At 46.2% G+C, this 24,168-nt stretch overlaps 1 protein-coding gene across 5 annotated transcripts in view; it reads right to left on the bottom strand.

Annotated features, from left to right (window-relative positions):
* Window positions 1-24,168, bottom strand: part of TBL1X (transducin beta like 1 X-linked) — a 230,332-nt gene that overhangs the window by 51,883 nt on the left and 154,281 nt on the right. For 2 of the 5 annotated variants that reach the window (XM_058713560.1, XM_058713561.1), the window contains one exon: window positions 15,672-15,760. The gene's annotated coding sequence lies outside the window, so the exon portion shown is untranslated. Of the gene's footprint in view, window positions 1-4,636; window positions 4,693-15,671; window positions 15,761-24,168 lie in introns of all 5 variants that reach the window. The other 3 variants (XM_058713563.1, XM_058713564.1, XM_058713565.1) reach the window with 2 other exon arrangements.

Genomic DNA, 24,168 nt, shown 5'->3' with positions numbered 1-24,168 from the left:
ACGTTATAACCATGAAGGTAATTATAACTTTGTAATAACATATATCAATATAAACGCATCCAGGACGAATGTTTCAAAAAATTTAAAAAACGAAAAAAGTGTTCGTGTATTTTACAAGGCTGGGAGGCTCAGGCACAAATCACAGTGATGAGGACAAATTCAGGGGCAACAGATAATGGAAACAAAATCTGACTTTTTTTTTTTTTAATGTTTTTTTAACATTTATTTATTTTTGAGACAGAGAGCATGAACAGGGGAGGGGCAGAGAGGGGGAGACACAGAATCCAAAGCAGGCTCCAGGCTCTGAGCTGTCAGCACAGAGCCCGACTCGAGGCTCAAACTCATGGACCGTGAGATCGTGACCTGAGCCAAAGTCGGACGCTTAACCGACCAAGCCACCCAGGTGCCCCCCGACTTATTTAATGCTTATTTTGAGAGAGTGAGAGAGACAGGAAGAGAGAGAGCGCGTGCACACAGGAAGGGGCAGAGACTGAGAGCGAGCGAGTGAGCGAGAAGCCCAAGCAGATTCCCTGCTGTCAGCACAGAGCCCGACCTGGGGCTCAGTCTCACAACGGACTGTGAGATCATGACCTGAGCTGAAACCAAGAGTCAGACCCACTGAGCCCCCCAGGCGCCCCACGAAGCCCAACTTTTTATTCACTAAAAATCACGTGTGTGCTGCGTACATGACAACGTACTTGGTAATGAGCATGACTGCGCTCCTGAGGTGCATTCTGATGGATGTGGTCAGATAGAACACTACACGCTTTTCCAGAGACACAGAAGATGCCTGAGCAGGCTAGAAGTCATGTCAACACCCCTACGGCAGGTAGCCACATTGACTGGATCATACCTGTTGTTCTAGAAAAATGATTAATCAAAATACCCTTCACTTGCCGAGTTTAAGCGATAAGCTGATAGTCGCTCTGTGTATGGGCCCATCCGTAGCACGGAGAAGAAACCAATCGTGAATGAGGAGTAAAGGGTGCACGTCCACTTGACGTCATTTCTATGAAGAAGCCACGTCTCGGGACACTGGTGCACGGACAAAGAGGAACTCCAACTTTTGTATGCTGTCACAGAGCTCACTGCATTGGTCTGGCAGAGACCTCCGGATAGCTGGAAGGCAGGTGGAAACTTGGGGGCGGGATGGAGGGACGGGCAAGCTCCAAACGCAGATGCAGCCCAGCCACCAGGTTGTCCACAGCCCTGTGAGACCCTGAGCAGAGGACCCAGCAAAGGCGTGCCTAGACTCGGGATAAGCAATGTGTTGTTTCTGGCTGTTGCACCCGTGGTAACAGGCAGCAGAAGACAAGCAACATGACTGCCTCTTGGCTTATTCCAATTCTCACTGTAGTTACCAGAATTTTGCCACTCAAAAGATGCTTATGTTGGGGCGCCTGGGTGGCTTAGTCGGTTGAGCGTCCAACTTCGGCTCAGCTTGTGATCTCGTGGTTCATGAGTTCGAGTTCGGCGTCAGGCTCTGTGCTGATAGCTCAGAGCCCAGAGCCTGCTTCGGATTCTGGATCTCCTCTCTCTGCCCACCCTCACCTTACACTCTGTCTCTGTCTCTCAAAAATGAATAAAAAAGTTAATTTTTAAAAATGCTTATGTTTAGTTAATTTGGTGATATTCTGTGCTTTTGTATATACTGAAGAGAAACTCTGACAGCCGAAATACAGATCTGTCCTGAGATTTGTTTGAATTCTGGGAAATTCACTCATAAGACAGCATTAGGAAAATATGAGAGGCTAAATAAAAAACTATGAGATCGGAGCATAACCAAATGAAACAAAAGCATTACTGAGGGGAGACAATGTAACCAATAAGAAAATCGTGCGCCACACAAGGCTAACACTGAACGGACTTTTGCTGATGCTGAGCTGACGCTGAGCGGGGCAGTAATGAGTCAGTTACAATGATGAATTCACTATGTGCTCAAAGGTGGGGCCACTGGCAGGTGATTAGGTCATGAGGTGGGGCCCTCACGAATGGGATTAGCGCCCTTATATGTTAGAGACCCCCAGAGAGCTCTCATCCTTCTGCCAAGTGAGGACACAATAAGCAGTGTCATGGAGGAAACAGGAAGTGGGTCCTCACCCGATCCCAAATCTGCCAGTGCCTGGATCTCAGACTTCTAGCTCCCAGAGCTGCGAGAAATAAATGTGACGTTTAAGCTGCCCCATCTGTTGTATGTTGCCACAGCAGCGTGAAATGACTCAGACACCACCCCGAGTCACGTCGTTGTTTATTCTGTCACATTGGGTGCTTAGAGATAAGTAAAATCTGGGGCGCCTGGGTGGCTCGGTTAGTTGAGCGCCCAAGCCTCAATTTTGGCTCAGGTCACCATCCCACAGGCGTTGAGGTCTTGAGCCCTGTATTGGGGATCCACACCCAGCGTGGAGGCTGCTTAACATTCTTTCTCTCTCTCTCTTGCTCTCTTTCTCTCTCTCTTGCTCTCTTTCTCTCTCTCTTGCTCTCTTTCTCTCTCTCTCTCTGCCCCCCCCCCCCAAAAAAAAAGAAAGAAGCAAAATCTAATCATCAGGCTCTCAATGTCAGCATTTTAGATATGTGGAGCCAGAGGATTCTGTTATGGGGCTGTGCTGTGCACCGGAGGCTGCTGAGTGTCCTCTCTGGCCTCCACCCACTAGATGCCAGCACCAGCTCCCACCCGCCATGGTTCTGACGATCAAAAACATCTCCAGACTTTGCCAAATGGTCCGAACTGCAAAAGTGCTGCCGGTTGAGAATACTTCTGGAGAAGAAAAACCAGCACGTTGTGTTTGCAATGAAAATGAAAACGCACGGACAGAGTCGTACGCCGTGTGCCGCTAGCTCACAGGTGTCGCTTACGGACGCGGCCAAGCCCCCACGAGAGATCACTGAAAACACAGCCTAAGAGCTGGGCTTTTTCTAACAGGCTGCGTCCAATCTTCCCACAAGATCACCGGTATTTTCATTAGAAAGTGAAACGCGGAGGGGCGCCCGGGTGGCTCAGTCGGTTAACCGGCTGACTTCGGCTCAGGTCATGATCTCGCGGTCTGTGAGTTCGAGCCCCGCGTCAGGCTGACAGCTCAGAGCCTGGAGCCTGTTTCGGATTCTGTGTCTCCCTCTCTCTGACCCTCCCCCGTTCATGCTCTGTCTCTCTCTGTCTCAAAAATAAATAAAAAAAAAAAAAAAAGAAAAAAAAAAAAGAAAGTGAAACGTGGAGTTCTTTCAGCAGTCGGATCTCTTTTGGTTTCTACAGAGAAAGCGTTTCGAGACGATGCACTTGCAAGAAGCTGCTTCTCATTCCCCAGCCCCAAGTGTCTGATAAACACACACGTGTCTGCGCATGTGACCGCACAGGACCGTGGAGCAGGGGGACACGACATCCATAAGACACCAGGGACCGGGGGCAATTTCTGTCAGTCCGCTCCTTTTTCTCTTTACGTGCCATCGTCAGCTTTCCTATCATGGACCAATTTTTCTCTCTAAATTTATAAGTTAGGATAAGGCTTTCCCAACACATGTTAACTTTTTAAAGGCTTTCTGACTTGTAAGCAGCAGAGAAAAGAAAACAGAAACCAGCCGTGGCCTGCAAGACAACCAGGTGAAATGTCCCTTGGTCAACGAGACTTGCCCTATGTCCCCCCAACTGTTCTACCTGAGCTATATAGTTTAATTAAAACAAAAAAACCCCAAAAAACAACCCCCAAAACCCTAGTAATTGGGGGCGGCCGGGTGGCTCAGTTAGTGAAGCATCCAACTCTTGATTTCGGCTCAGGTTATGGTCTCATGGTTGCGGGACTGAGCCTTATGTCGGGGTCTACGCTGAATGTGGGGCCTGCTCAAGATTCTCTCTCCCTCGGCCCCTCTCCCGTTCTCTCTCTAAAAAAAGCAAAAGAAAAGAAAAACAAATCCTAGCAACTGGATCAATTACCCTACACACAACTGAACACCTAACTAGCTTTTAAATGATCGTTTCTTCGGGGCGCCTGGGTGGTGCCATCAGTTAGGCACGTCCTGGTTTGGGCTCAGGTCACGATCGCACGGTTTGTGAGTTCAAGCCCTGTGGCGGGCTCTGTGCTGATGGTGTGGAGCCTGCTTGGGATTCCTTCTGTCCCTCCCTTGCTCACACAGGCCCTCTTTCTTTCTTTCTCTCTCTCTCTCTCTCTCTCTCTCTCTCTCTCTCTCTCTCTGTGTGTATATATATATATATATATATATATACACATATATATATTTCTCTGTGTGTATACACACACACACACACACACACACACACATAAATGTGTAAAAATTAAATTACTGTTCCTTTAATTATTTTTAATGTTTATTTTTGAGAAAGAGAGACACAGTGCAAATGTGGGAGGGGCAGAGAGAGACAGAGAGAGAGAGACAGAATCTGAAGCAGGCTCTGAATTGTCGGCACAGAGCCTGATGCAGGGCTCAAACTCAGGAACGGCGAGATCATGACCTAGGCCGAAGTCAGACACTTAACCAACTGAGCCACCCAGGTGCCCCTATTAAATGTTTCTTTTAAAACCTAATGAAAAAAAAAAAAAAAAAGAAAAGAATTTACAGTAACCAGTAAAATGTACATATATATTCTTAGACTACTCAATACAAACATGAGAACACTCTCCGAACTGACCATAAACCTAGCAGCAATACTCAGTCCACTTCAACTCGTCAACGGGTCTGATTACACTGAAATCAAGAGAAACCAACAATTAACTGGGTGCTTGGTTGCCACCCCTCCAAGCAATGAATGTGAAGGCAGTGGGGGTTGTTTTGAAGGGTTCACTTCACTTTTTTTGACTCCACGGGGCAAATGGCTGAGATTCATTGGCCAAAAGTTACTGTCTTAGACCAACCTCACCAACTTCCACTCATAAGGGTGGGAAAGAACTTACCTATCCTCTGTTCTCCAAGACAAGACCTAAATCTCAAAGATGGATGTTAGAATAAAATGATGGATCTCCCCCCGCTCCCCGAGTTCTGCTGTATAATTTCATATAAAAAAGTGCTCAGGTACTAGAGTATTCAAGTTCACCGGCTCTGAACACAGGGATGCATTCCCAATACAACGTTTCTTCCTTTTTTTCTACTTTTTAAAAATGTTTATTTATTTTTGAGAGAGAAAGAGAGACACAGTGTGAGTGGGGGAGGAGCAGAGAGAGAGGGAGACACAGAATCCGAAGCAGGCTCCAGGCCCCGAGCTGTCAGCACAGAGCCTAACGCGGGGCTCGAACCCGCGAACCGCGAGAACATGACCTGAGCCGAAGTCGGACGCTCAACCAACTGGGTCACCCAGTTGCCCCCGCCAACACAACACTTCTGATTTCAGTGTCAGCAAGGACATTCTGCCTCTCCTGTCACCCGCCTTCCCAGGTGCCATTTTCTGAGGCCATCCATAAGTGAAGACGGAAGGAAGGAGCCCTTGTCCTGTTCTTTATGAAACCCAGTCATAAGCAATGGCTTAGGCAGTGGGAGTTTCAATGGTAGTGATACCATTTCTCAAGTCCCCCATTCCTGCCTTCGCTTAAACGTGAAATGGCTCTTGCGGATGGAAAAGATTGGTAAGGCAAGGCTGTGAACTCCTTAACATGAGCTGCTCTACATTTCCACAATTTCTACTCCAGGACAGGACGGCCTGAGTTCTCTGTATCAGATGACAGAGGTTCAATTTACATGAATGGTTCAGCTCTATTTCTCGCTCTTCTGTTTTTAATGTGGTAAATATACATCACATATAATTTACTATCATAACCTTCCGATGTACAATTCGCTGTCACTGAGTACATTCACGCTGTTGTGCAACCCCATCATCCCCATCATCATCTCCAGAACTTTCTCATCTTCCCACACCGGAAGTCTGTCCCCACTGAACACTCACTCCACATTTCCCCCTCCCCCTGGTCCCTGGCACCCACTCTTCTGTCCACTGTTTGTCTTTGTGAGCTGGACTCCTCCAGCTTTTTAACGTATATGCTTCAAGGGCACGAAAGTGGAACCGTCTGAAACCACCAGTTTGATTTTAAGGGGAAGAAAAAGCACACCGAGGCCACAGGCCATTTCTCGTGGGTCCTCGTGACCCCGTCGCGTCCGCTTTCCAGAAGGACAGATACACGTGGATGCTCATGCCCCTCAGAGGAGGCTGTGGGCTCCACACTCACCGGGCCAATTCAGCGTGGCCCACGTGTGCCAGTTTTCAAGGCCTTTCCCGCCACTCGTCCTTCTGCCGAAATAACAATCCCACGATGAACGAACCCCCCGACTTCACCTCGCCCTGGCTCCCTCCATCAAACACTCAGATATCTGAAGCGAGAACACAGGTAAAGGCACATTTCACACGGGGGTGGGGTGGGGTGGGGTGGGGCTGAACGGTCTCCGGAGGCCTTGTGACATCGCGAATCACATCTCAGCCCTAACGCTTGCTGCGCACTTGATTCAACTGTCAGCACTGTGTGTTGTTTCCTACGTGCTCCTCCTGGGAAAGAAAGGTCTGCGAAGAGGCCGGGAAGCCTTCACACTGCAAAGCAGCAGCTCACGTCACACAAGCATGACTGGATCCTATACCGGAACTTACCGAAATCCCGCTGCAAATAACAACACGCACAAATGGTCTGCCCGGCATTTTCTGTGTGTAAGGAGATGGTGTAAGAGGGGGTGATAGAACCAAGTTCTGGGTGTCTACCATATTCAAGGTATGGTGCTTAGAAATACTAGGGATTAAACAAATGCACACACAACCTGTCTTTAAGCTATTTAGTAAGACATCTACGCAAACAACGAAGGGCTCCAATAGTTAAGCCCCCGAAAGTATTATGGACGGCCTCCAACTTCTGAGAAGGGAAGGTCTGGCAGAGGGGAAACACAATTCCTGTTGATGAAGATGAGGTCGGGGGAGAAACATGGGAATAGGAAGAGAAAAGCTGCACAGGAGCCGTGTGTGTGTGTGTGTGTGTGTATGTGTGTGCACGCACGCACGCGTGCCTGAGGGGGGTGCTATACAAGAAGGATTTTGACCTTTTATGATATACCAAATGCTCCCCCAGACCCAGCGCAGGAAGACCGCCATCTGATAAGCTGGTGTCTATGAAACACCATCGATGTCTATTATGTTGGGTAGAAGCCGGCCTATGTCCTCTCTCCACTCTGGAAGAACACTTTTAGCGGGCACATGAGGTCTGTGCTGGCTGCAATAAGGTCAGTGTCAAAGCATGGGATTCATGCAGGATTCAGGGGGCCTGGTGGCTAAGGGCCAGAAACTCCAATTTCTAATCATAATGCTATTGTTTTCTAGCTCCAGGTTGGCGGCCAGGTCACAGGACTCCGTTTCTCATCTCCAAACTGAGGACAGCAATAGCCCCTATGCCTGGAAGAGGCTGCGAGGGTTAAACGCTTTTCTGTAAATTCTCAGAGCAGGGCCTCCTGCACAGTAGAGATCCAGGATGTGGCAGCTCGTCCTCCCATCCAGCTGACTGTGCGCATCCCCAAAGAGCGACCAAAACGGGCCTTCTGGAGGGATCGGCAGGACACCCCACACTCACTAAATGGACTCAGAGCTGCTCTCCTGGGAACAGATAATCGGTGATCTCCAAACCCGCAAGCAGAACTTCTAAAACCCATCGAAGAAAGCACGATGCACAGAGGCCTCACGGTGTGTATTCCTTTCCTAACATAGATGCGTTGGAGATACAAGACGACTGTTTTCCTTCCTTCCTTCCTTCCTTCCTTCCTTCCTTCCTTCCTTCCTTCCTTCCTTCCTTCCCTTTCTTCCTTCCTTCCTTCCTTCCCTTTCTTTCTTTCTTTCTTTCTTTCTTTCTTTCTTTCTTTCTTTCTTTCTTTCTTCTTCCTTCCTTCCTCTCTTTCTTTCTCTCTTTCTTTCTTTTTTCTTTCTTTCTTAATATCTTTCATGTTTTTATTTATTTTTGAGAAAGAGTGTAAGCAGGGGAGGGGCAGAGAGAGGAGGAGACACAGAACCAGAAGCAGCCTCCAGGCTCCGAGCTGTCAGCACAGAGCCCGACGCGGGGCTTGAACTCACACACAGTGAGATCATGACCTGAGCCGAAGTCGGATGCTTAACCGACTGAACCACCCAAGCGCCCCAACACAAGGCAACTTTCAACACCTCACCGGTTCGGGAACAGCATCTGTTTCCAGCCCCAGTTCTGAGAACTCCCATGGATGCTCTCCAACCGCTCCAGTTCTAGAATAAAAGAAAGCTTTGGGGGCCCTGGGTCAGCTCCTTGGCCTCAAACACATGGAAAAACAAAGCAAAAAATAACCCCCCAAACAGAGGGGTTCTTAATTAGGGCAGTTGTGTTTACTTTCTTGCCTGACCCAGTTGTGAAATGAGGCCCCTTAACTGGCTGATCTGAGCTGTTCAGTGCACGGGGAAGGCCCCAGCACTCCCTGGTTGAGCTGCTCCCAGACCAGAGCGGTGGAGGCAGGAGCGGTGGAGGCAGGGGCGGTGGAGACCTGAGCTGTGGAGACGGGAGCGGTGGAGGCGGGGTGGTGGAGACCCAAGAGTGTGGCCCATGGCATGTCTGTGGTGCCTGCGAAGGGAAGCATGCCAGCACATGCAGCGATTTGGGCAGAAGAGCCTTCGAGAAACCGAAGGCGAGTTTCTTCATTTTGCGATTTGATTGCAAGGTGGCAGAAACTCCTATTCACCACGGCTCCCTTCCCAAATTAGTTCAAAGTTCAGCCGCAAGAGAATATCGTTTAAGGGTTTCGTTTTATTTAGCAGGGAGAGGGCTGCCCCAAACATCAAGTTGGAACTGCCACTTGATTACCTTAAAGATATGGCCACAAGGGACCTATGTGGGAGCTGGCCTTGTCCCCAGATAGAGAGCAAAACACACATGCATTAAAGGAGGAAATTAGGTCCTAATCTGATGATACCATTACAGGGCAAAGTTTCTCTGTTAACAATCTGCCCCATTATGAAATACTCTCTTAAAATCTTTTAAAGCAGCCCTTTTTCTCCAGGGATGGAAGAAAAGTTTGTCTCATTTCTCGTTCCCTATTAGCCTGCTGGCGTGGATGCTGGAAGAATCCATTGGGTTCAAGTAATCTGGAAAAGACTCAGGTCTCTGGGACCTGTCTCTCTGCAGCCCGAGGACCAAGAGCCAGAGCCACCAGAAAATCTGTTGGCAATGACCTCATCATCCAAAACGCACTTTCTCTCTTTCTTCGTGGACATTCTGGCTTCAACGCAGTGGGTCTTAACTTGCTGATTGCTTCCCCCAGGACGTCTTCCTCCCTTCAAACGGGAACTGGGTTTACTTTTATTTTACAATCAGTGGTCAGTTTAAGAGGAAATTTTTTTTTAGTTAAAATTTTTTTTTCATGTTTGTTTATTTTTCAGGGAGAGAGACAGAGCACGAGCAGGAAAGGGGCAGAGAGAGGGAGACGCACAATCAGAACCAGGCTCCAGGCTCCGAGCTGTCAGCACCGAGCCGGACATGGGGCTCGAACTTACGGACCATGAAATCATGACCTGAGCCAAAGTCGGATGCTTCACGGACAGACCCACCACCCACGTGCCCCAAATTGTTAATGCACGTATTAACATTTACATACAATCCTTTCCTAAAACCTGCTTGGGGACCAGCTTATTTTGGAGATGAAACAGACTGGTCTTATCACTTTGCATTACTTCTTTTTCCCACGTTAACTGTAATTAAGCCAACGTGTAGCTGTTGAAATACTTCACTGTTCGATGACAAGAGGGTTCAATGAATTGCAGCATTTACGGTTCGACCCCAATTATAGGCAAATATACACATGGAAAATGTTGGGGGGGGGGGAATACATGAAAACATGAACAGTGGTTTCATCTTGACCACTTTCTTTCTAGACTTACCATCGTTTACCAGTGAGTATATGTATATATTATTTCACAGTAATAAAAGATACCTAAAGAAAAGATTTTCCACTCATCTCACAGTTATTTACTTATTTGCACTCAGATGGCCCAAACCTATACATCAAATCAAACAACTATTATTTTATTACCAGAGTTACGACCAACAATATACTACCATTTAAATACGGGAATAAACCAGGGGAATGAGGTGAAGTCCCGAAAAGAATACTTCATGACTGGGGAAAACATCCATGATGCAGAGTTAGATACAAAAAAAGCAGGTTTCAAATGCACACGATGATAAATTTTGTTTTGTATACACACGTGTGCACGCACGCGCCCACACACACAAATGGAAGAGAACCCTCCAAAAGAGTCTCACATCTAGTCCTGGGGGTGGAATTTTGCTAGATTTATCTCTCTATGTGCGCTTTTTGTATTTTCCAAATTTTCTCCTATGCACATGAACTGTTTTCACATTCATTAAAATGTAATTAAAACCTGGCACAGAGTCTCCAGAAATAATCTGCATGAGAAAGACTCCGCGCTTCTAAGAAGGAAATGAGGCTTCAGGGTGGGGAGGACAGAGAAGAGGGGCTCTCTTTCTAGAAACATAATGCTGCTCTTCACGGAATAAAAAACATCCCCGGGTGAGGCATTCAGAAAGGGCCCTTTCTGTGCTTAGCCGCCCTTCTGGGTTAATTAATGGCTTGCCGGGACCTTCAAGTGCACGTCAAAGGCAGATGCTGACGTGACAGGAAAGGCGTCCAGTCCTTGGTCCTTGGGGTTACCTCCAAAACCATCTGTGTGCCTCCCAAGTGGCCACGGAGTCCTCTCTCAAACTCTGTGCATTTGCCACTGTATTTGCTTACACATCTCTCTCTGCCTGTCCAGGAGGAAGTCTTCCTAAAAGTGCCCAATCTAGTTACAGCAAACCACTGCTGCTTCTCGCTGTGACGGTGTGCATCCCAGGACCAGACAATGTACAATCTCCCTTTTCTATTCTTCCCCCCACTCTCCAGACTAAAATGCAAGTTCATGCACCCAAGATTTCCAAGCAGACTGCCTTGGAGACATAACAGTACTCTTTTTCTAATGACTTTGGTTTAAGCCAACACTTCCAATTAATCTGTACATCGATTTACAAATTTAATTATCTTCAAGACTGAGAAGTTGGAAACAGCTTCTCTACAACGTACACTAGGCCCTCAAACAGATTTTAGGAAGACATACAGGCTGGCTACGCGATCTCTAACACACTCTGATTTTCACCCACTTACACAGGATTTATTTTGGCCTTTAGAGCTCCCTTTCCTGTGTTAGGGAGTCATGGGCTCATATAACATGGCCTCTGGAGTTTTGAAAAATAAACCCCGTGGCTTTCTCTATAAATATAAAAGCAGGCAATGCCTCACCCATTCACGTGGTGTAGAACTCCTAAGTCGTCATATAACAGCATCTTTTCACGTTTCAGTTTAAATGAAGAACAAAAATATAATAAAATAAAAAAAACACTTAAAATATTACGACTCTAAGCATTAGATGAGACTGCAATGATCCTCCTATTTATGTCGGCAAATGTAGAACTAAGTTTTTATCATCAAATGCTCTGCAACTTACATTTTCACAGCCACAAGGCTGGTAAGATTTAGGGGCACCTGTGTGGCTCAGTCAGTTAAGCGTCTGACTTCGGCTCAGGTCATGATCTCATGGTTTGTGGGTTTGAGCCCCGTGTCGGGCTCTGTGCTGACAGCTCACAGCCTGGAGCCTGTTTCGGATTCTGTGTCTGCCTCTCTCTCTGCCCCTCCCCTGCTCATGCTCTGTCTCTGTCTCAAAATTAATAAAAACATTTAAAAAATAAATAAATAAAAAAGAAAAATTTTAGGGGTGCCTGGGTGGCTCAGTTGGTTAAGCATCCAACTTTGGCTCATGATCTCACGGTTCGTGAGTTCGAGCCCTGTGTCGCGCTCTGTGCTGACAGCTCGGAGCCTGGAGCCTGCCTCGGATTCTGTGTCTCCCTCTCTCTCTGCCTCTCCCCTGCTCGTTCTCTCTCTCGCTCTCTTTCTCTCTCAAAAATAAATAAATAAACATTAAAAAAAAAAAAAAAAAACCAGGCTGGTAAGATTTAAAATTCAAAATAAAGCACTGACAGGAATAGTGAGGGGGCGTGGCAAATCTCGGTACTACGGACATTTGGGACCAACTAAGTCCAGATCTGTGGTGGGGACTCCCCTGAGCACCGTCGGAGGCCCAGCAGCATCCCTGGCCTCTGCCCACTAGATGCCAGTAGTGCCCTCCCCCTGAAAAATGTGTCCAGGCGTGGCCAAGTGTCCTCCCCGCTCCCTACCGCCCCGGGGAGGGGTGAGGAGCTGCCTCTGACTGAGAACCTTCCGGTTAGGGCCACTTCTCATTACATGGCAGGAAGGCCCCCAAATTCCTAAAAGTCTTCGCTCCCTGAACACGTGCGGCGCCTCTGCTAAGTGACCACAGTTTGGCGTCTGTCTGAACCCGGTCGTGGGCCCTCCAGAGCCGCACTTCCAGATTACTCCAGTTCAAAAGGCACAAGTCAGAAGAGGGAGAAATAAAACAGGTGCGTTCCTCCAGGCGCCAGTCAGCCGACTGCGGCCTGCAGGCCACACCCCACCTGCTGCTTCCCCTCGTGGGGCCTGCGAGCTACGAAGAGGTTTTACATTTCTAAATGGTTGAAAAGGAAATCAAAAGAACCATATTTTATGACCCATGAAATTGAGAGGACATTCCAATTCCAGTGTCCATAAATAAAGTTTTATTGGCACTTGGCCATGTTCACTCATGTACGGGTGATCGATAGCTCCTTTTACACAAGAGCACAGTTGAGTGGCTGTGACAGAGACTGGCTGGCCCTCAAAGCCTAAACTATTTACTCTCGTCCCTGACAGAAAATGCTGCCCCTGCTCCCCGTTTCCCTGCTCCACCGAAGACGACAACCGCCTTCTCTGTTCCCAGCTTGAAAGCTACCTGTCTGCTAAGTGGAGGTGATGCCCCCAACTGTGGATGCTCTCATGAACAAACCAACCGCTTTCAAAGTGAGAGCAGGTGGGGCACCTGGGTGGCTCCTTCCTTTAAGCGTCCAGAGCCTGGAGCCTGCTTCGGATTCTGTGTCTCCCTTTCTGTCTGCCCCCACCCCCCCCCCCAAAAAATAAATTAAAAAGTTTAAAAAATTAAAATATTAAAAGTAAGAGCAGGAAACACCATTGCCACGGTCAGCTGTGAATGGCTTTCAAAGGAGCACACGTGTAGAAATTAGGTAAATCTAAGGGAGCTTATGATCAGTTGTCACTTTGTGACACACGGCACCCAACACACAGAAAGGGGATGTGATTCACAGATGATTCCCAATCTTACTCATGCACGATAGGTACTGTGGTCAGTACTCAACAGAGTGCCTTTCCTCGCATCATCCCAAATGACCATGCACATCTTACAAACTTCCCAATGAATTATCAAAGGCTGCCAAAAAAACCACACAAAACACACCAAAACAAAAAACCCAAAACCCAAAGTCATCTATCAAGCTCAAAACCAGTGCATCATACACAGTAGGAATTCAATGTATGCTCCATTCAATGGAACCTTGTGTTCCCTAAGTACGGAGTTAAATCCCAGTCAAAACACTGATGACCAACGGACCTCTCCCAGCTTCTCTCTGACATTTAGAAGATGATTCAACTACATTTCAAAAAATACTCATGGAGAAGCCTGGCAGTTCACCACAATTCTAAACACAGTTACCATACAACCTAGCAATTCTCCTCTCTGATATATACCCAAGAGAAATGGAGACAGACGTCTGCACAAAAACTTGTACCCAAACGTTCAGAGCAGCATTATTCATAACTGAAAGGGAAATGCAACTCAAATGTCCACCAACTGATGGATCAACAAACGACGTGGTGTAACCCTACGATGGAATATTCTTCGGCCATAAGAAAGATTCATGCTGCAACATGGATGAACCCTGAAAATATATTAGGTTAAAGCCAATCACAAGCTCAACTTAATTAACATTTTACAAATTTTTGTTTATTTTGAGAGAACACGCGCACATACAAGTGGGAGAAGGGCAGGGAGAGGGAGAGAGAATCCCAAGCAGGCTCCACACTGTCAGTGCAGAGCCTCATATGGGGCTCGAACTCATTGAACCGCGAGATCATGACCTGAGCTGAAACCAAGAGTCGTACGCGTAACTGACTGGGCCATCCAGATGCCCCTACAAGTTTATGTTCTCATTAGCAAATGATAATTTTCAAATATTTGAGTAAAATATCAACATTCTTACACATTTAGGGACTCCTGGGTGGCTCAGGTGGTTAAATGTCCTACTTTGGCTCACGTCATGATCCCAGGGATGGTGAGTTCAAGCCCCGCGTTGGGCTATGTGCTGAATGAAAGCACAGGGCCCACTTCAGATCCTCTGTCCCCATCTCTCTCTGCCCCTCCCCTACTCGTGTGCACATGTGCTCCCTCTCTCTCAAAAATAAACATTTAAAAAAGTATGTTAAAAATTTTTTTTAAAGATTCTTACATGTTTACTTTGTTAAACAGTTTTGCCTTACTTGGTTTTAAACAAAAAAATACCTCAATAAGATTCTTCGGTTAAATCTAGGATTAGGATCACTTTAGTTCCAATTGAGTTTTTTTTAAAGCAATAAGCAAAGGTCTTGCCCAAATTTCCATCTTTATGTATTTAAGATTGTAAAGGTTCTGTGGGTTTTATTATTTTTACGAAGAATAGAGAGAGACAAAATTGTAAATATAAAAAGTAAATAATACAGGAAACACCAAAAAGTAAATAATAAAATCAAACCCTAAAATCCCACCTACCAAACAATGACAACTTTTGTAGAACTGGCCATCAGGGTTAGTTTGGCACATGGGCTTCAACTCTCGGCGTCTGTTTGATTTGCTCTTCTAGAAATTTTATCATCTCCTAGATATGTAAGTAATAACCCCATGTTGTTCTAATAAGTTTTCAAGGTTAACCAGCTAGTCAGTTTGCAGATACAAACAAATTACATTAAGAAACTAATAAAGTCCAGGGGCGCTTGGCTGGCTCAGTCAGTAGAGCACGGGACTCTCGATCTCAGGACTGTAAATGTGAGCCCCACGTTGGGTAGAGAAATTACTTAAAAAAAATAAAATTAGGGGCGCCTGGGTAGCTCAGTCAGTTAAGTGTCTGACTTCAGCTCAGGTCATGACCTCAAGGTTAACGTGTTTGAGCCCCTCGCTGGGCTCTGTGCTGACAGCTCAGAGCCTGCAGCCTGCTTCGGATCCTGTATCTCCCTTTCTCTCTGCCCTTTCCCCCCACAAAATAAATAAACATTAAAACATTTTTAATAAATAAAAATAAAAATAAAAAATCTTAAAAATTACCAATAAAGCACAAAATTAAGATACAGGAGATAAAAACGTATATCCATGTGCCTGATTATAATGAATCTCTTGGCTTAATTTTAATTCACAATGCTGACACTGGTTTTAGAAGGTGTCATGCTCTCCTGGTAAGACCCAGAAAAGTTTAGAAGAGCTGGTTCATTATCCAAAATTCACTGGAGGCAATAAAAGGCGAATTCATCATTTAGAATTAACCATATAGCCTGTAACGATTTCGTGGTGTTCCATCTACTGCCTTCAATGTCAGCAAGGAGGAGCCCCTGCAACTTGAAAACATGCCACTTTAAAACAGACAGTGTCCAGTTCTGGCACCTTCCACTTCTCCAAGGGGCTTCAGGTGAAAGGACAAAGACCCAACAGCATGTGGGTTGCTCACCTTTACGGTGACTTCATGTGTAGACCTCGGGACCAGTGAGCTCCCCAGCATCCGAGCAGATAAACTGCCAACCGGCCGCCAGGACCTGCCTGGGGAGAAACGAGAAGATTTGAAGAAAAAAGTTAAAATTCTTTGGGAATGATTCACCTCTGGCCTCTCCTATTTCTTCTTTGTTTTCTTTTTCAAATCGGTGACATTGTTTTCCTTTTAAATCTCAGCTCAAACGAAACACATTTTATGATGTTATAATCTCCATCTTCCACTTGAACACAGACTATGCAGTTTTACCTGCAAAGTGAAAGAGGGGAAGGAGAATGGCCAGTCGGTACTGAACATGTAGAAATCCTGGAAGGAAAGTCTCTAAGGAAATAATCAGTTTTGGTTCAGACAATGCTACTGCTCTCCTTTAATGATAATCAATGCCTATCTGAAATACCTTTGTTTTAGGAACTGTGTCATATGCAACCAGGAAACTAAACCATACACACCTCTAAGAGAAGAAAACACGATTTAAGGAAACTTTATAGCCATTGTTCACACTAACGTTTGTAACGGTCTTGCACGCATGTCCATGGAGTACACCCTCCGGTATACTGTGCTCATCAACACACAGGAGTAACATTACAATCTCTTTTTTCCCTAGGGTGCCTCGGTGGCTCAGTCGGTTAAGCATCTGACTTTGGCTCGGGTCATGATCTTGTGGTTCGTGGGTTCGAGCTCTGCGTCGGGCTCTGTTCGGACAGCTCAGAGCCCGAAGCCTGCTTTCTCGGTCTCCTCCTCTCTCTGTCCCTCACCCGCTCATGCTCACTCGTGTGCTCACTAACTCTCTCTCTCTCTCTCATAAACATTAAAAAAATTAAAAAACAAAAAAAGAATCTTTTTTTTTCCTTTGGCTTCCCTAAAGTAAAGCAAAAGAAAAGCATATGGATTCAAAGCATCTCGATGTATCCATTACTGTTTCCATACATTTCAATTCCACCCGAATGCCACCATTCGCGATTCTCAAGAAGCCAGGTGTACAGCTTATAAGGGGACTTCGTATCAAAATCTTGTTTGTACGTTTCAGTCAATATAAACACTACACAGTCAACCAGAATTTACGGAACAGTATTTACCTTCTTCCTCATGAAATTTCTTTGGTTGTGAATGGATCCAGCCTCCTACATTTAAATTACCTACTACAGTCTATAAGCTCAAAATCTAAGGAAATTAACTGCCCGCTATTTTCTCTAAATTCTTGTTCAATCACCTTAAGTGATAATAAAAAGGTGCCAGGGTTAATATAATTCAATTCCACAAGTGAAGCTATGAGTAATGGTGTTTCTTATTAGTGAATGCAGAGCCTTGTAAAATGTTTTAAGGAAATTCAAGTAAATTAGTCCCACTGAGTCATGTTTATAGCTATGCTGTTCAAAGGAAGGAGGCTAAAACGATTTTATAGGTAGGTTCACAGGCCGTTAAGTTTCATTACAGTACATTTAAAAAAAGTCATAAGGATATGTAAGATAAAAGTAATAATCAGGGCAATTTAAAAAAAACTACCACAGGGGGCGCCTGGGTGGCTCAGTCGGTTGAGCATCCAACTCTTGATTTCGGCTCAGGTCATGATCTCATGGCAGGGAGATCAAACCCTGTGTCAGACTGCACTGAGTGTGGACCCTACTTAAGATTCTCTCTCTCCCTCTCCCCCTGCCCCTCCCCTGCTCACACACTCCCTCTCTCAAACACAAAACAAAACAAAAAACCTACCACTGAAGAAGAGAGATTCAAATAAAATCCCCTTACAACTCTCTGAATAGGAATTATTCACCAGAGTGAAGCAGGCATAAAGGAATATTGATTCTGTTTATAAGATACAAATACATTTCATTCTGAAAACACTTCTGTAGTAGAAATAAAACAGGACAATACTCCTTATAGTACCTGAAGCAAAAAAATTATTAGTTTAGGGATTGAGTTGAAAATTACCACAGGGGGAAAAAAATAGCCTTATGATGAAACTGCTAAATACCACAAAGTATCAAAATATGAGCAGATGTCACCACAATAAGCCCCAAATTGCTCGGGAATTAAAACGCTAAAATCCGTAATAATTCAATAAGTAATTAATATATAAACAGCTCTTATTACAAGCTGTTCAGAAAAACCTTTAGAATCAAATTCTTATTCTTTGGTCCAAAACAGATGGTAACTCACAAATTAGTGTCTTGGAATTGAAGATTATCTTTTATATATGTTGTTAGACTCAGTAAGTGTAATTAACATCATCTGTGTGTTACAAACACACAAAAAAGGGAAAATATGACTGGTTGATAACATTCTTCTGCTTATGCAACATGTCAAAATTAATTAGTTTATTGATAGAAACAACAAATTAAGATGATAAAGCCGATCTTCTAATACCTAATCGTAACTGATTTTCCCATTATTGTTACCCAAACGGAACCATTACCAATAATCACCAATGGCAAAAAAGGTTCACGTCCTGCAAAGTCTGTGTGTGAAATGCCAATCATTTTAACCAATGCAACACACAAGGGAACAATAAACGCGAAAAGGACTGCACGATTTTCTGGTTGCTCCTCAGCTCTTGGCAAGGCATGGGGTAGACACATCCTGGCAGTCCGTCCACATAGGACGTACAGAGCCTCAAGACATTCACAGTGTTGCACAAACATCCACTCTGTCAAGTCCCAAAACATTTCCGTGGCTCCAAAAGGAAACCTTGTACTCATTAAGCAGTCCCTCTTCTCCTCACTCCCTCTCCCGGCTCTGGCAACCTCCAGCCTACCCTCTGTCTCTCTGGCTTTGCCTATTCTGAGCATTTCACGTAAATGGAACAAACAATGCCTTCTGTGTCGGGCATCTTTCACTCGGCATCGTGTTTTCAAGGTTCAGCCATGACGCAGCCTGCCCTGGGACCTCATTCCTTTCTGTGGCTGAACAGGATTCTACTGTATGGATGAACTTCATCTTGTTCATCCGTCCATCAGTTCAAGGGCATTTTGGCTTCTGTGAACGGTGTCGCTATGCACATTCGCACGCCAAGTGTTTGAGGCCCTGTTTTCCATCCCTTCGGATGTATACCAGGGAGGGGAATTGCCCTATAGCATTTTGCCTTCTTCCTCCTTTGTTGGAGCTGCATCCTCTCTAGGACTGACAGATGCCAACAGGACGGGCAGAGGGAAGGAGCTCAGCGAGCAGGGGCCTGGGGACGGGAGCCGACCGCTAGCCGGGGACAGGCAGGGAGGTCTGCACAGGGAGCAGGGTGCAGGAGGGAGCCCGGGTCCCCACCAGCACGACAGCTACAGCTGGTAAATGGCTCTGCGCGGCGAACACCGCGACAAAGAATAAGTCACTATTTCTCTGCTCAGAGCAAAGCACATTACTCTCCTGTTCAGCATCTTCACGAAGTGTCAGGCATCAGAGAAACCGGATTTGTTTTGTTTTGCCGCCGCCCCTCCCCCACTCCCCCCCACCCCCCTCACCCCCAGCTTTAGCACCCAAGTTCTGACTTCAGACCTGCTCACATTCCTGGGCAGATCCATCAAGGGCCACTTGGGTTGACAATGGTTGCCGAGGTGACTTCGCAGATTTAATACTGAGACTTTGTATGGACCCAGGCACGTAATACTGAATAAAAGCATACAATTATTACAGCATATCCGTACTTTAACACAGTGGTTCTGCCTGGGGCGATTGTGTCTTCCACCCCTGGATATGTCAGGCACGGTCTGCAGACGTTGTCGGCTGTCACAACCGGAGGAGGAGGAGGTCCAATGACCACTACCGGGGAGAGACCAGGGATGCCGCTGGACATCCTACAACTCACAGGACAGCCTACCCGCAAGAAAGTCTGACTCGCGGCAAAATGTCAATAATGCCAAGGTGGAGAAACGTGAACAAAACAGATTTGAGACTCCCCGAGTTCTTCTCTCCGTGACTCCTAATTTCTACGGTGAAATACTAGAAGGTCAATAACACTTTCAGGCAGGTCTTAGATTCAGAAAGAAGTGTCTAGGGGAAGCTTCCATAGACCATCATAATGCCTCCTTCCTGGTTGCCCGAGTTATAAAACAAAGCCAACAGCCCATGTGGATCACTAAGGCAAAGGGACAAAGCATATGTTCTTACTGATCATAAATTAAATGCTTGATTCTATCTCTTGGTAGAATCGAATTCAATTTGCACAATAAAGGGTGTTTTTTGTCTAATTATTTATTTTAAGAGACAGAGCAAGTGGGGGAGGGAGAGAGGGAGAGAGAGGGAGAGAGAGAGAGAGAGAGAGAGAGAGAGAGAGAGAGAGAGAGAGAATATCCCAAGTAGCCTCCACACCATCAGGGCGAAGCCCAATGTGGGGCTTGAACTCACAAACTGTGAGATCATGATCTGAGCCGAAAGCAAGAGCTGAACATTTAACCCACTGAGTCACCCAGGCGCCCCTTCAATGTGTGTTTATTTTTGAGAGACAGAGCATGAACAGGGAGGGGCGGGGGTGGGACAGAGGATCCGGAGCAGACTGTGCACTGACAGCAGTGAACCCCACATGGGGCTTGAACTCATGAACCGTGAGATCGTCACCTGAGCCAAAGTCGGACGCCTAACTGACTAAGCCACCCAGGCGTCCTGTCCATGTGGCTGTTTTTTCAACTGCCCATGGAGCAGGACAGAGGCCTCCTACTGACAGCCAGCACCGCCTGCCAGCCACGTGAGGGAGGCACCACGGAAGCAGGTAACCCAGCCCTGGTGAAACCCTCAGAAAACCGCAGCCCCAGGGTGGCCTCTTCAGTGCAACGTCACAGGGGCCCGAGCCAGGCCCACCCTGCTGAGTCACACTGGCATTCCTCGGCCTCGGGACCAAATTCATGGTGAAGGGCAGGTCAGACACCTGACCAGGGCCAGGCGCCCTTCAGCAAGTGCGTGTGATCACTATCCACAGGCTGGGGATGGTGACGGGCAGAGCTGCGCCACGGAAGCCTAAAACCGAATGAGCTGGGGAGCCCGACAACTAGAGGTCTGAATGCACCAAAGCGACAGAACGATGTTTTCCGGGCTGTCCGTGCACGTCTGGTCTGCGTCAGCTGAGAAACGGTTCCACGATCCAATCGGATGGGACACACTGGGTTTCGTGAAGTTATTAACAAACAAGAATAGTGGTTCACGTGAAAGTGCACCTATCGTCTGCCCAGCTCTGTTCCAAGTGCTACAAACTCATTTGATCCTTTATTAAATAACGGAAGAAGCCCACCTACCAGAATCACACCGTGTTTTCAGTGCGTGGCACCCCAGGTCCCGCCAGCAAGCACATCACACCAGGTGACCCCACACAAGAAATATCATTCTGCTGTCACGGTTCCCTCACGGCTTGGACCTGCAGGCGGCGGGAACTCTGGGAAGCCCCTTCTTCTGCAAGCTTCACTTCGAGCTGCTCCTCCCTGTATCCCTGTATGCCCCCCCCCCCCCCGGTGACGACACCCCACGGCCAATACGTTGTGGTTTGCCACGATCCCAAAGCCCTCTCCGAACGGCTTGCCAGCAATATGCTGACATTCACAAGACAGAGCTCTGATGGACTCTGAACACGTCAGTCACTAGACCTTCCAAAAAATTGAGGTTTTCCTGTTGGGAGACTGGGTGTTCTCCAACAGAAATATGAAAACACACTTTTCAGACTCTGGACGTATGAAATCTAAAGACGACAGTACTTGACTAAAACGAAGACAAGTGTGCCCAGATGGTAATGACCGATAAAAATAAATGTTGGGGCGCCTGGGTGGCGCAGTCGGTTAAGCGTCCGACTTCAGCCAGGTCACGATCTCGCGGTCCGTGAGTTCGAGCCCCGCGTCGGGCTCTGGGCTGATGGCTCGGAGCCTGGAGCCTGTTTCCGATTCTGTGTCTCCCTCTCTCTCTGACCCTCCCCCGTTCATGCTCTGTCTCTCTCTGTCCCAAAAATAAAATAAATAAATAAATAAATGTTACTTTTGATATTATAATAGTATCAAGAAATAGGGCAGTTCTAGATAAGCCTTCTCCGTCGGGAATTAATCAGGCCACCATTCCCATTTCTCTTCTGACTCACTGAACTAGGAAAACGGGTACCTCGAAGTGAAAAGTCACAACGCATGGATTATTTCCTCCTATCTTATCTCTTTTTTTTTTTAAAGCTCACTTTTGGAAAACCCTTAATTCGGGTAGATTAAGTGTTGCCACTGTAAGTAAAGGTTTACCTTTCTGTTAATGCATAAACCCTAAGTGAGACCCCAAAGGGATGCCTTCCCTTTTCAAGTTATGCTTATGACCTAGAAAAACTTTCTTGTATTGTTAGTGATAAAGGCTAGTAATTTTGTACATAAATTCCAAGGGGCTAACCTCTGATGTCCTTCAAAAATCAGCTTATATGTCATAAACACATAAGGTAAAAACAAGGACCACCTTAAAAGATTTTTCTTTTTTAATTTTTTTTTAATGTTTATTTATTTTTGAAGAAGAAAGAGAGTGTGAGCAGGGGAGGAGCAGAGACAGAGAGAGACACAGAACCCGAAGTAGGTTCCAGACTCAGCCGTCATCACAGAGCTCGACACAGGGCTCAAACTCATGAGCTGTGAGATCATCACCTGGGCTGAAGTCAGACGCTTAACCGACTGAGCCATCCAGACGACCCAATGTTTGTTTATATCATTTTTTAGAGAGTGAGAGAGAGAGAGAGATAGAGAAACAGACAGAGGCAGGGGGTAAGCAGAGGAGGGGCAGAGAGAGAGAGAGGGAGACACAGAATCCGAAGCAGGATCCAGGCTCTGAGCTGTCAGCACAGAGCCCGACGTGGGGCTTAAACTCATGAGCTGCGAGATCATGACCTGGGCTGAAGTTGGGACGCTTAACCAACAAAGCCACTCGGGCGCCCCAAAACGTTTTTCTTTTAAAAACAGTCTGCAGGGGCACCTGGGTGGGTCAGTCGGCTAAGGGTCTGACTTTGGCTCAGGTCATGATCTCGCAGTTTGTGGGTCTGAGCCCTGGGCTGGGTATTGGAGCCTGCTTGGGATTGTCTCCCTGTCTCTCCCTCTGCCCCTCCCCTGCTTGCGTGCACTCTCTCTCTTTCTCTCAAAATAAACTTAATAAAATAAAATAAAGGTAAAATAAGTAAACTTAATAAAATAAAATAAAAAATAAAAGTAAAAACAGTCTGTATGGTTAAATGACAATATTTGTCGTCCAGTGTCTATAGAAAATATTTAGTCTGAACGTTTTTGGAATTAACACTTCAGTCTGGTTATCTGTAGGCGGTAACCCTGGCTGTGCCATCAATTTTCCTGTGGCGTGCATTAACCGGCCAATGGACCATTACGGCACAGGTGTGAGAAGTCTGGTAAGATCTCTGACCCATATTTGAGATGGGAAAAGCGGTCATTGTGGAAGTGTGCCCGTAAAGCTGGCAGCCAGCCCACCACTTACGGCTGATGCCCCTCTCACGAGTAATAATGTCGGTATACTGTGCACACGGACCAGAGACGTGTCCAGGGTTTTGTGCAGAACCCCATTCTCTACGGCCCAAGCAGACAGGAGAGAGTTACCAACAGGCAAAACCAACGACCAGCGACTTTCAGGTTGCCTCAACCTGGGGGAGGGTTCGTTCTAGTGTTTGTTCAGAAGGCACAAGTTCTTAGATGTGACAACAATGTGTTTCTAAAGGAAAGCTTCCAAGATCGAGTAAGTCTGGGGAAATCGTAGGTTAAAAAAAGGTAAAACAGATCCATAAAGTGGAACAAACACCAAGCGGGATAAACTCCAGAGAAAACCCTAACAAGACGCCATCTCCTGAAAATCTGCAGTCAAAAGAAATTCTTAAAAGCAGCCAGAGAAAAAAACACAAATTACAGCCAGAGGGAAAGAGAAAACTCACGGACTTCTTGTCAAAAACCATGCAACCCAGGAAACGATGGAATGAAATCTTCAGAGCCGAAACAATGTGTCAACTGAAAATTCTACTCTCAGACAAAACAACTCTTAAATATGAAGAAAAAGACTCTTCCAGGCTAACAAATGCACAGACAGTTCACGGCCAATAGGCCTGTCCTGTAAGAAAAACTAATGAAAAATTAATGGACGTGCTTCAAGGGGAAGGATAAAGAGCTCAGACTGACACCTGGACATCTGGATTTGTGCAAAGGAATGATGAGTGACAGAAATGATAAATATAAAAACATTTTCTTCTGGGGCACCTGGGTGGCTCAGTTGGTTGAGCATCTGACTCTTGATTTCAGCTCAGGTCATGATCTCTGGGTTTCTGGGTTCGAGCCGCACCCACACGGTCAGCGTGGAGCCTGTTTGGGATTCTCTTTCCCTCTCTCTCTGCCCCTCCCCTGCTCGTGCCCTCTCTCTCAAAATAAATACAACTTAAATTTAAAAAAAAAAAAAAACCACACATTATCTTCTCATTTTAAAATTTATAGGGGCATCTGAATGGCACAGTCAGTTAACCATCCAACTGTGGCCCAGGTCA

Source organism: Neofelis nebulosa, chromosome X, assembly GCF_028018385.1.
Source record: "Neofelis nebulosa isolate mNeoNeb1 chromosome X, mNeoNeb1.pri, whole genome shotgun sequence".
Lineage (NCBI taxonomy): Eukaryota > Metazoa > Chordata > Mammalia > Carnivora > Felidae > Neofelis > Neofelis nebulosa.
This window is presented reverse-complemented; position numbering and strand designations above follow the sequence as displayed.